The 11564-nt window shown below is 35.7% G+C and overlaps 1 pseudogene; it reads left to right on the top strand.

Annotated features, from left to right (window-relative positions):
• Window positions 1-2395: 2395 nt before the first annotated feature.
• On the top strand, window positions 2396-3468 carry LOC136229922 (uncharacterized; annotated as a pseudogene).
• The last annotated feature ends 8096 nt before the right edge of the window (window positions 3469-11564 follow it).

Here is an 11564-nt window from a genome sequence, read left to right as displayed (position 1 = left end):
TCAATTTGGATTTAATTGAGTTGCTCTTTTTTCTTTTTCAGAAATCGTGTTTGACCGATGTTCGTCTTGATCCGGTTGAGCTTCAAGTCGAGAATCCATTTGATAATATGGATCTCTCATTTATGACAGAACATGTCCCCCCGACGTTTTTGAGTTTGGGTGCCACCCGTGATGCTTATGGTGTTATCTCAGATCTGATGGCGATTTGGCTGAGCAGTTGGAAGGGCGATCAAGTGGAGAGGGCCACAACTAGCTTTTTTGTGTTGATCTCGGCGAGCACCGATCCAGTTGAGGCTGCTAACTTGACCACTTTGAAGGACAAGATGATTTCTACTTTTGGTTCTTATTTCGAGAAGAATATGTTGACGGCTCAACTATCTTTTCAAACCAAAACTAGTTTAGCCGAAGTTAATAAGTACAAGGAGCAATATGCCAAGCTTCAAGCAGATCAATCACATGATCGAGATCGGATAGAGGCTCTTCGAGTCAAGAGGACTCGATTGGCAGAATTGGAGCAAGAAATGATCGTGATAAGAGTCGAGTGTGATGAGTTGGTGGTGTCTGGGGCTGATTATAGGGACACTTTGAGGCAGGTTCAAGGCGAAATGCAAAAAGAAAAGGATCGGTTGACTAGTCAAGTGGCTTTGATGCGGACTTGGCATGAGGAGGGCGAGGCGCACTACCGGGCAGCCATGGCAATTTATGATGAGTGGCACCGTGAGTCTCGAGCCGACATCACTTCATTGTCATCTTCTCTCCTAGCACCTTGATTTATTTTTGCTTATTATCGATACATTTTCATCGCGTGTTTTAGCGATTGCTTTATTTTTTGTTCTTTATTTTTTTGGCACAACTCTTTTATTATTCCTGCTTTTTATTTTTATTTTATTTTATTTTTTAGGACATGTAAACGGACTTTTGATTATTTCGTTTACTTCTTTTTGTCATGTTATTTTTCACATTCCTATATTATTATTATTTTAACAGATGCTTGATTGTATCCTAATATACTAATTATGCTAAAGATGTTAATTAATCAAACAAGAAAACTAACATAAGGAAAAAAATGATAACAACAAAACAAAAAAGATTAAACAATATTTAGTACCGCATTGAATGTTAACATTCGAGTCGTGTCTGATTTCGCGCATTTTATGCATTATTCGTTCCCAAATTCACTATGTCCCACATTGTTTGAAAATACTTTTTCAAGTATCTCCCATTAATGTATCTCCGATGAGGCTCTCCGTATAAACCTTTTAGCCAATATGCATTGCCCGATAAGACTTTATGAACTTGGAACGGTCCTTCCCAATTAGGCGACCACTTGCCTAACTCCGGATCTTTAGCACCAATTGGTAAAACCAATTTTCATATCAAATCACCTTCTTGGAAAGTTTTCTTTTTTACTTTTTTATTATACACATTTGAAACCTTCTTCTTTTGCACGAGAATATTGTCGAGAGCTTTTTGACGTTCATAGTCCACATCTTCTAACTCATGATCATGGCTTATAAATGATTGTCAGGTTCGAGCTCGTGTTGCAGCAGGGCCGGCCCAGGGCCCTGATTTTTGGGGCGCAGGCCCAGGGCCCATAAGTTTTAGGGGCCCCAAAAATAAATTTTTCATTTAGTATATATATATTAAAAAAAAACCTACCGTTGTGTGATTGTCTTCCGCGCTGCGTCTCCTCCCTTTTCATTCAGCGATTGTCTTCCGCGATCTCTGTGCGTCTTCTTCCGCGATCTCCTCTTTGCGTTGCATCTCTTGGTCTTGGTCTTCTTCCTCCTTCCTTCGTGCGTTGCTGCTGCTCCCTCCTAGCACCACCCACCTGCGTTGCTTTGCTACTCCCTCTCATCCTGGTAATTAAATTAATTTTGCTGCTGTTTGTATTTTTATATTTTATTCTTTTTTTTTTTATAAGTTTAATAATGTTTGTTTTACATTACATGATTTAGTTCAAGTTTTAATAATGTTTATATTTTTGCTGTTTGTTTTGTTTTTTTACATGATTTAGTTCAAGTTTTAATGATTTTGCTATTTGATTTTGTTCGATAAGTTTGATGTTTGTTTGATGTTGCTGTTTACATAATTTAGTTCAAGTTTTAATGATTTTGTTGTTTTTATTTTTGATTTTGCTGTTTGATTTTGTTAGATAAGTTTGATGTTTGATTTTGCTGTTTACATAATTTTAATTTAGTTCAAGTTTTAATGATTTTGTTGTTTATATTTTTTGATTTTGCTCAGGCAGGAGCATCATCACTGATTCACTGAATACTGATTAGCAAGTGACAAGTTATTAAAGTTTAGAAGAATCTGAGGGAACATCTTGTTATCAAGGTGTTATCTTTCTTCTTATATTTTATTTGAATTGTTCTTGTTCTTAAATCATAAGATGTTTTCTAAAAAGCATTTGTCCGGAAGTGAAAAAAGAAAAAAGAGAAAACGGTTAGATGTTTTAGTAAAATCACAACAAGGAGCTATTGATAAATTTATAGTTAAGAAGAAAGATTCGAATGAGAATCATAATGGGGAAGGTGCAACTAATGTGGACGAGTCAATAGATAATTTGGTTGAAAATGATATTAGTGACCATAATGCTAATGATTTGAGTGAGGTAAATGAGGTGTCTGAAAATCCCGATGTTGGTAAAGAACAAACAATCCATCCTTTTAATGATATTTATGATCCTAGAAATTGGGAAAGTCTTGATAATAAGGAAATGGACATTTTAGTTGAAATGGACCTATAAGGGAAGAGAATTTGAGTTTTCCTTTAGATAAGTTGTCTAGACATTTTTCATATGCCTTATACTCTAGAAAACTTAGCAATGGTGAGATACGTGATAGAAAGTGGTTGGTTTATTCTAAACATGTTGATAAAGTTTATTGTTTTTGTTGTAAATTGTTCAAATCTAGTACGAACAAATCTTCGTTAGCAAATGATGGATATAATGATTGGAAGCATCTTGTTGAGAGACTTAGACAACATGAGAATAGTATTGAACATATGACTAATATGAATACTTGGAATGAATTAAGAGTTCGATTGGATAAGAGCGTAACAATTGATAAAAACTTGCAACAAGAGGTTATGAAAGAGAAAGAACGTTGGAGACAAGTTTTAGTTAGAATCCTTTCTATTGTGAAATGTCTTGCTAAACATAATATGGCATTTAGAGGTTCTAATGAAAAGTTATATCAAGATAGCAATGGCAACTTTTTAGGATTGATTGAAATGATTGCGGAATTTGATGTTGTAATGCAAGATCATGTACGACGTATTGAAAATCGTGAAATTCACTATCATTATCTTAGACATAAAATGCAAAATGAGTTAATCTCTCTTTTGGCACAAAATGTTAGAAATTCTATAATCAAAATAATCAAAGAAAGCAAATACTTTTCCATTATTCTTGATTGTACTCCTGATGTGAGTCATCAAGAACAAATGACTTTAGTAGTATGATGTGTTAATATGTCCGGTAAGAAAATAAAAATTGAGGAGTACTTTCATGAGTTTCTAAAAGTGGATGATACAACTGGGTTAGGGCTTTTTAATAAACTTTTAGAAGTGTTGAAAGGTCTTGATCTTAGTGTTGATGATGTGAGGGGTCAAGGTTATGAAAATGGTTCAAATATGAAAGGAAAACACCTAGGAGTCCAAACTAGGGTACTTGAAATTAATCCTAGAGCTTTATATATGCCTTGTGCTTGCCATAGTCTTAATTTTACTCTTAGTGATATGGCTCATTCTTGTGTTAAAGCTATTTATTTTTTTGGGGTTATTCAACGTATATATTCATTACTTTAAAGATGGCAAGTTTTTCTTGATAATGTTCCTGGTTTAACTTTAAAGTCTTTGTGCAATACTCGTTGGGAGAGTCGGATTAAAAGTGTGAAACCTATTAGGTTTCAAACTCCTCAAATTAAATTGGCTTTGGAGGAATTAAAAAAAAATTGTGATGATGCCAAATCAAAGAGTGATGCAGATAGTTTAGTAGATGCCATAGAGAGTTTTGAGTTTTTGCTTAGTATGGTTATTTGGTATGAAATCTTGTTTGCTATTAACATGGTAAGCAAGAAATTACAATCTAAATCTATGTGCATTGACTCTACCATGAAACAGTTAGAAGGTGTAATATTATTTTTACAAAAGTTTAGAGATGAAGGATATGAATCTTGTTTGAATGTTGCTAAAGGTGTTGCTTTTGATATGGATGTGGAGCCTATTTTCCCAACAAAACGTCGGATTACTAGAAAAAAACAATTTGATGAGAATGATTATGAAGAGGAAATTAAGACTCCCCAACAGTTATTTAAAGAAGAGTATTTTTTGATTGTTGTGGACATGGATTTAGTTTCTTTAGAAAGTAGATTTGAGCAATTAAAATATTTCGAAAGCATTTTTGGATTTTTATTTAATTCAAAAAAATTGAAATCATTAGATTGCGATGATTTAAAAAATTGTTGTGATAATCTTCACTCTATTTTTTCCCATGACGGTGTATCCGATTTTGATTTAAATGATTTTTTTTCTGAATTGAAAGTATTGCAAATTACTTTGCCATCTGATGAATTAATGTCAACTATTCAAATTCTGGAGTTTGTTAAAGCCGCAGATTGTTATCCAAATGTTTCTATTGCTTATAGGATTTTATTAACTTTGCATATGACTGTAGCATCAGCTGAACGAAGCTTTTCAAAACTAAAGTTAATAAAAACTTACTTGAGGTCATCAATGTCTCAAGAAAGGTTGAGTGGTTTAGCAATTTTGTCTATTGAGAAAGAAATTTTAGGAACTATGGATGTTGATATTATCATTAATGATTTTGCCTCTCGTAATGCTCGGAGAACTAAACTTTTTTAATTATTTGCATACTTTGTTTTGTAGGCAATTAAAGATGATATTCAAGGTTGGAAAAGAGTTAGAAATTGAAGAATATCAACATAGAGACCGTTCTTTAGTGGTTTAGAATATTTTGAAGTTGTATTTTTTAACAATATTGATTTTGTTTAGCACATTTTAAAATTACAACATGTGTTTGAGGGTTGTTAGGGGGTGCCAACCTAGTTGGGATGTCCGACAACCTCTATTTCAACTTTGAAAGAAATTTTATTTTTAGAAATTTGGTATTAAAGGGCATAACACACAGTGAAGGTACTACAACTTCAAGTGGTAAAATTACATCATGACCAAACGTTAGGAAAAAAGGACTTACCTCGGTAGCTCGTATTTTGGACGTTCTCATTGCCCAGAGTGTCTCAAATATAATGGTATGTCAATCTCTTGGGTTCTCTTCGAGCATTTTCTCGAAGATTTTGATGAGAATTTTATTTAATGCCTCAGCTTGCCCATTTGCTTGTGCGTAGAATGAAGTCGAATGGATCAACTTAATCCTGTATTTATCCATGAAGTTTTTCAACTCTTCACATCGGAATGCTAGTCCTTGATCCGTAGTGATTGACTTTGGATACCAAAACGGTGGATTAAATTCTCTTTGATAAAGCGAATTACATCCTTTTTATCAACTCTCTTCATGGGTAAGGCCTCGACCCACTTGGAAAAATAATATGTTGCTACTATGATGAAGCAATGCCCTTTTGACGAAGCCGCAAATATTTTCCCAATTAAATCGATTGCCCAACCACGAAATGGCTAAGGCTTGACTACCGAATGCAATTCTTCTGCGGGAACACGTTGAACTTGGCTGTACATTTGACATTTCTTGCAACCTTTTGCATATGTCATGCAATCTTTTAAAATTATAGGCCAAAAATAATCGTGCCTATTGATGAGCCATCTCATCCTCCTTCCTGATTGATGTGCACCGCATATGCCTTCGTGGACTTACTTCATTACCTCCATTGATCTTGGAAATCCGAGGCATTTTACCAACATTCCATCGTAGCTCTTTCGATACAAATCACCTGCCAAAAGCATATAATTCTGAGCTTGAACTCGAAGTGAATACTTTACTTTGTTGGACGTGTTCTCAAGGTAGTCGATGAGTGGCTTCCTCCAATCTTGGGCCAAATTAGCGTCAATGTTAAATGACTCGAGTTGGATCTTTCTTTTGGAGATTGACAGGTGGCCTTGGCATTTGATGAGAATCATTTTGTACATGGTCTCCCTCAAAATTCTCACCCCTGAAGCAATTTGAGCGAGCTCGTTAGCTTCCCAATTCTTGCTTCTCAGAATGTGTTCGAGTTCAACATTATCGAATTCCTCCAAAAGTTGTACCTTGAATGCAAAATATGAAGTTAACGATAAACGTGCACATTTATATTCTCCGGTCAAATGTCGGATCACCAATTGCGAATCTCCATAAATTTTTGACTTCTTTGGCTCCGAAGTCAATGAGAATCTCGAGTCCGATAATCAAGGCTTCGTACTCTGCTTGATTATTTGTGCACTCGAAATCTAAGTTGACGGACAAAATAGTTTTTGCGCCAGTAGGAGAGGTAATGACTACACCTACTCCATTGGAGTTATCCGTACTTGAACCATCGAACCTTAAGGTCCATGATTTCTTTCGTACCATATGAATTGGGAGCTCCATCTCTTCGGGATATCAAAAATTTGAGGGGTGGTCGGCTACGAATTCTGTAATCGCCTTTTCTTTTTCCAATGTATGTGGCAAATAAATTAGTGTGAACTCTGCCAATGCTATAATGACCATTTTCCAATTCTTCCGGAAAAAATATGCTGATTTAACATGTACTTGATCAAGTCCGTACTTGCAATCACGTACACCCCTTGAGCAAATAATGACGCAACTGCTGGGCTTTGGAGAGTTATAGATCTACTTCAATGATGATTCTCATGATTCCCATTACCTTCCCATAAGTTAAAGAAGGAACATGGGTGAGTTAGGAGCTGGAAAAATGGAGTTAAGGCCGTGAAATACGTTCCTGAAATGTGTAGACAAGTTCAATCCCATTTTTCAGCAGTGGTGCTCTCTGAAAAATTCTAACGGCTTCGTTACAGCTCAGTTTTGCTCCGTTTTTGACATTCTAGAAAGCTAACATTCTGAACTTTCTGAAAAAATATTGACTGCCCGATATTTCACTATTTTGAGGTCCATTTTCATTGTCGAAGTTTCTGGACGGGTTGCTGAAAAAATGGTGCAAATTTACCCCTGATTTTTATTATTTCTTTTCTTTTCTTTTTTATTTCTATTTTTTTATAATAATCTTTTGATATTATTTTCTATTTTTTATCACATTTTTATTTTGTAGCAAAATGAATTAAATTAAAACAAAATAACTATGGAGTAAAAATTATAACATATGCTAAAACACAAAAAGTTAAATTAGCCCCCAACAGATAGCATATACATAAATCTATCATCTAATATCCTATTAAAATGGAATGATAGTATGTTGCTTGATGTAAGGTTAGCAAAAGTGCATCTGACTCAGAATTTATACACACGAATTGGTACTATACAAACCTCTAGTTGGAAAACCACTTCATGGATTGAAGTCCCTTTTGCTCTACTTTCGATATTCACTATTGCAAGAGGATATTCACTATTGCACTACGCGTCCCGCTGAGTGAGGGTCCGGGGAGGGGTCCCACCACAAGGGTGTACTGGGAGCAAGCCTTCCCCTGCCAATTTATTTGGCAAGAGGCCGCTCCTAAGACTCAAACCCGTGACCTCTTGGTCACACGACAATAACGTTTACCGTTGTGCCAACGTTTACAGGAGATAGTGCCTCAAAATTAAAAGATAAACATGTTTCAAAAAGTTGCAGATCCATAAGTTATTGCCTTTGTGATGGTAATTATTGAATCATCCATCTTTGAAGGTGAGAGATATCATGGTATTACCTTAAAAGACTTTGTATTATATGTCCCTAAAAATGGTCTTTAGTAATATCACTCTTTTTTCAGCGAAAGAGTATATGCCCTGCTATGTTCCACACTTTTAATCAACGTGTGTGACTTAGCAGTTAATGACTTCTTAAATGTTAGCAATAATTTAAACACATTGAAGGAAGAATGACATTTTGAAACATGACTAGTAATACAACTTATTATAGAAAACCATGAACGTAATAAAGCTTATACCTGAAGAACCAAAAATGTTGAAGGCAAGGTGGAGAATTCACTGCAGCTCTAGAAGTGAATGCCTGAGCCAACCTCTCAAGTTCACTGTTTATTAATTCATCATCAAATCCATATAAATAGCCCCTTTATTATTCTATAGAACAAACCTCAGTCATATTGCATATAGAAAAAATAACAGCAAGAGACAACTAAAGAAAGATAGAGAACAAAATCAGCCATTTCAGACCACCAACTTTTATCTCTATCCCATAATCCATCGTGTAGATCAGTAGATGACATAATATACATGTGGGAAATAATGGATCACATGAATTTGAGAGGCGAAAATCAAGATTGTAAGATAGTTAAAAACAAATTATAAGAACTCAAATTGAGAAGCCCAAAGAGCATTAATTTACAAAGACCTTAAAAACACATTATAGTTGAAAGAAGTTGTCTTCACTTGAACCAAATTATTTAACAATTTAAATATTTAAAGAAAAACAATCCCACATTGATTCCCAATATTGGACAGCTAATAACCCGCTGAAATTATAATGTGTAGTTATTTTCATGTTCAAATTGGTTTTGGAGATCATAATATGTAACTTACTTATTAACCATCAAAAGTTGCCGTTATAGATATAAGAAAAATAAAAACACAATAAAAAATGGTGAATAGCTGAGAAAAGACAATTGAAGGTCTAGATCAAAAAATAAAGGTGTACAATTTTTTTTAGCAAAAATAGACTTCAATATTTGCATTGAAAGCATTGGATTGACGGTGAAACACAAAATAGCAAAGAGAAGAAACAATTCAAAATTTACAAAAACAGAGGAACAAAGTAAACCCAAAGCAGTGGAGAAAAGATAGAGATAGCAAAAAGTGATGTCGATTGAGGACAAACAAAGAAACTCTTATCTTTAAATTGGATGTTAAACATTAAGAGAATAGTGATGGTTGAAGGAATAGAAAGGAGAAGCACTATCAGAAAACCCATGAGAAATATGAGTTGAAGACCCGGCAGCCAACAGGAAGTTGCTGGATTTTTTTCCCACCACTGGAGTTGAAAACCAAGAAACCTAAGCCCCTCCATTGATGTTGCTGTTTGTAGAAGATAAAGATTAGAGGGTCTGTTTTGTAATTTTCGTTTCCTATTCTCTAGACAAAAAACGGCGTCGTTTTATTTAATGAGCAAAACGACGTCGTTTCTTTAAGTGGAAATTGCAACAAAAAAACCACCTGATATTCCCTGTAAACAAATCCCTAACGGGGCGTTTGGTATTCTATTAGGATAGGGATAAGGATAAAGGTTGGGATAGGGATAATGATAAATGGTTGGGATAAGGATAAAAATATGATAGTCGAGAATTATTATTCAATGTTTGGTACGTGGTATAAGGATAGAGATAAAATAATACATTTTACTATTTTAACCTTATTTAAACTACATAACATTAATTTGAGGGATAAGATGTGTTGGTCCCTTATAACGTGACAAGTTAGTTCCAAGGGGGGGGGGGGGATAGGAACTATTTAAAATTTTGTCCGTTAAGGCTGACTTCTTTTCTTATGAAAAGGTTTACACAGCGTCACTAAGTAGATTCAAGACACAAGCTTAGTCAACTTGTGACTAAGTCTGCTTCTTTACTTGAGTCAGGAAATAACACTTAGAGTCTATTCCTGAACTCAGCTTCTTAGTAAACTTAACTCAGCGTGAGTTTTTTACTTAGTCAGTTTTCATAGCAAGCAATATATATTAAAGGAGTTTAAGGGTTAGAAAGATATTACTCAGCAGACTTATCCTGGTTCGGCCTCTCCGCCTACGTCCAGTCCCCGGAACTCGTTCTGAGCTTTTTGAATTCTCTACTGAGCTCTTTAAAGGTAGAGCACGAAATCTTTTACAAATAGAAGCTGAGTATAACAAGAGTACCTTCCTCTATACCTTTACTCACTCCTATATCTAACGCTGAGTACTATAACCAAGTACTCAGCCTCTCCTTTCTATTCTTCTAGAATTGATAAAGGGTTTGTCCTAAACAACAATTGCTAAGACACTTTAGACGATTGAAAATCACTCTAGACTTTTACACAATAATATGGAAATTGGTGTAAGGTATTTGCTTTGCTTTTCTCACAGAATCTTCGAGTATGAATTTGGTCAGCGTTTCGACTACTTGAAGTTCTGCATGGATTGAAGCAAATGGATGGCCTTTATATAGTGACACTTGAGGCACCTGGTCATTTCGAATTTCGAAATAACCGTTGGAGGGAAACGACTTCCTGTCGTTGTCACTTTGGGCGTGCTCAGCGTCGTTGGCCAATAGGATTCATGCATCTTCTGTCTTCGTCAGTCTTCGGCAGAATGTTTCGACATTTAAGGAAAAGTCCACGAGACAGCTTTCTGCGCCTTATGAACTTTTCCCAAAGTAGAAATACTTTGTCTAGAATTTGAACATTGTCTGCCGCTGTCCAGACTACTTTGTCATCCAACTCAGCAACTTCTACTTGAAGCTTTTGCCACGAAGGCTTCTCGATCCTTCTCTTGCTGAGTCGTCGTTTTAGTTGATACAGCTTCGTTTTGAACTCTTGGGCCGAATGGTCTTGATGTGTTGATTTGGGCTTGACTTCCACTTTATGGGCCTTTGGGCTTTTTAATCTCAATGTATTATAAACAATTAAACTCAACATTGAACAAACACATTAGTGTAATAAATCAAAACATTTAAATTTAATGTGTTAGAGTATTTTTATCATTACTTAAATAATTTTGTCAAATCAAAACATTTAAATTTAATGGCAGCTTGAGTTAGGCGTCTAGAAAATGCCTTTAGCTTTCGCGTGCTTTCATTCATTCTGTCGAAGATTGGAACACCCTCATCCACAATGGCTCGAGGAATTCCGATAGATGCAGCACTCAACATACTCAAAACATATGCTTGAGACTTTCCCACCCAGTGTAAGGTTTCAGAGAGCATTGCAAAAGCTTGATGAAACATCTTTAGTAAAGACGAATCAAAATACTCACGCTGAGCGTTGGAGTGACGAAGGTGGTTGAAGGTGACTCGAGAGTACTTCAAGATCTCATTTGTCTTGAGCTGGTCAGTGTCCATCTTTTGTTTGCTTAAGTTCAGCATGCGCACAGCCTCGCTGAGTTGTTCAATGGAGCATTGAGAGTAGGAAGAGAGTTGGTGATTTGTCTTCTCTTGCTCAGTATGAAGCTGGCTGAAGAGATGTTGTACTTCAGCAGAAGTGGTATATGCTGAGTTCGCAGCTGATAATTGATGAATCTCCCCTTGCAGTGAGTTTATATGGTTGGCCATGGTCAGCTGGAGTTCGGCCAGCTTTGCTATAGAGTCTTGCCTGGGTTGTTGAGATTGGAGGGATGTCATGACACTCAAAAGATCCTTCAGACCTTTGATCTTAGTAAGAAGCTGAGTGACAAATGAAAGTGGAGTTGTCTCAACATTAGTAGACCTAGCGGCATTGGTACTTGATTGATGGAGGT

This window comes from Euphorbia lathyris, chromosome 5, assembly GCF_963576675.1.
Source record: "Euphorbia lathyris chromosome 5, ddEupLath1.1, whole genome shotgun sequence".
NCBI lineage: Eukaryota > Viridiplantae > Streptophyta > Magnoliopsida > Malpighiales > Euphorbiaceae > Euphorbia > Euphorbia lathyris.
The sequence above is the reverse complement of the archived record's forward strand: the minus strand, read 5'-3'. Positions and strand labels throughout refer to the sequence as shown.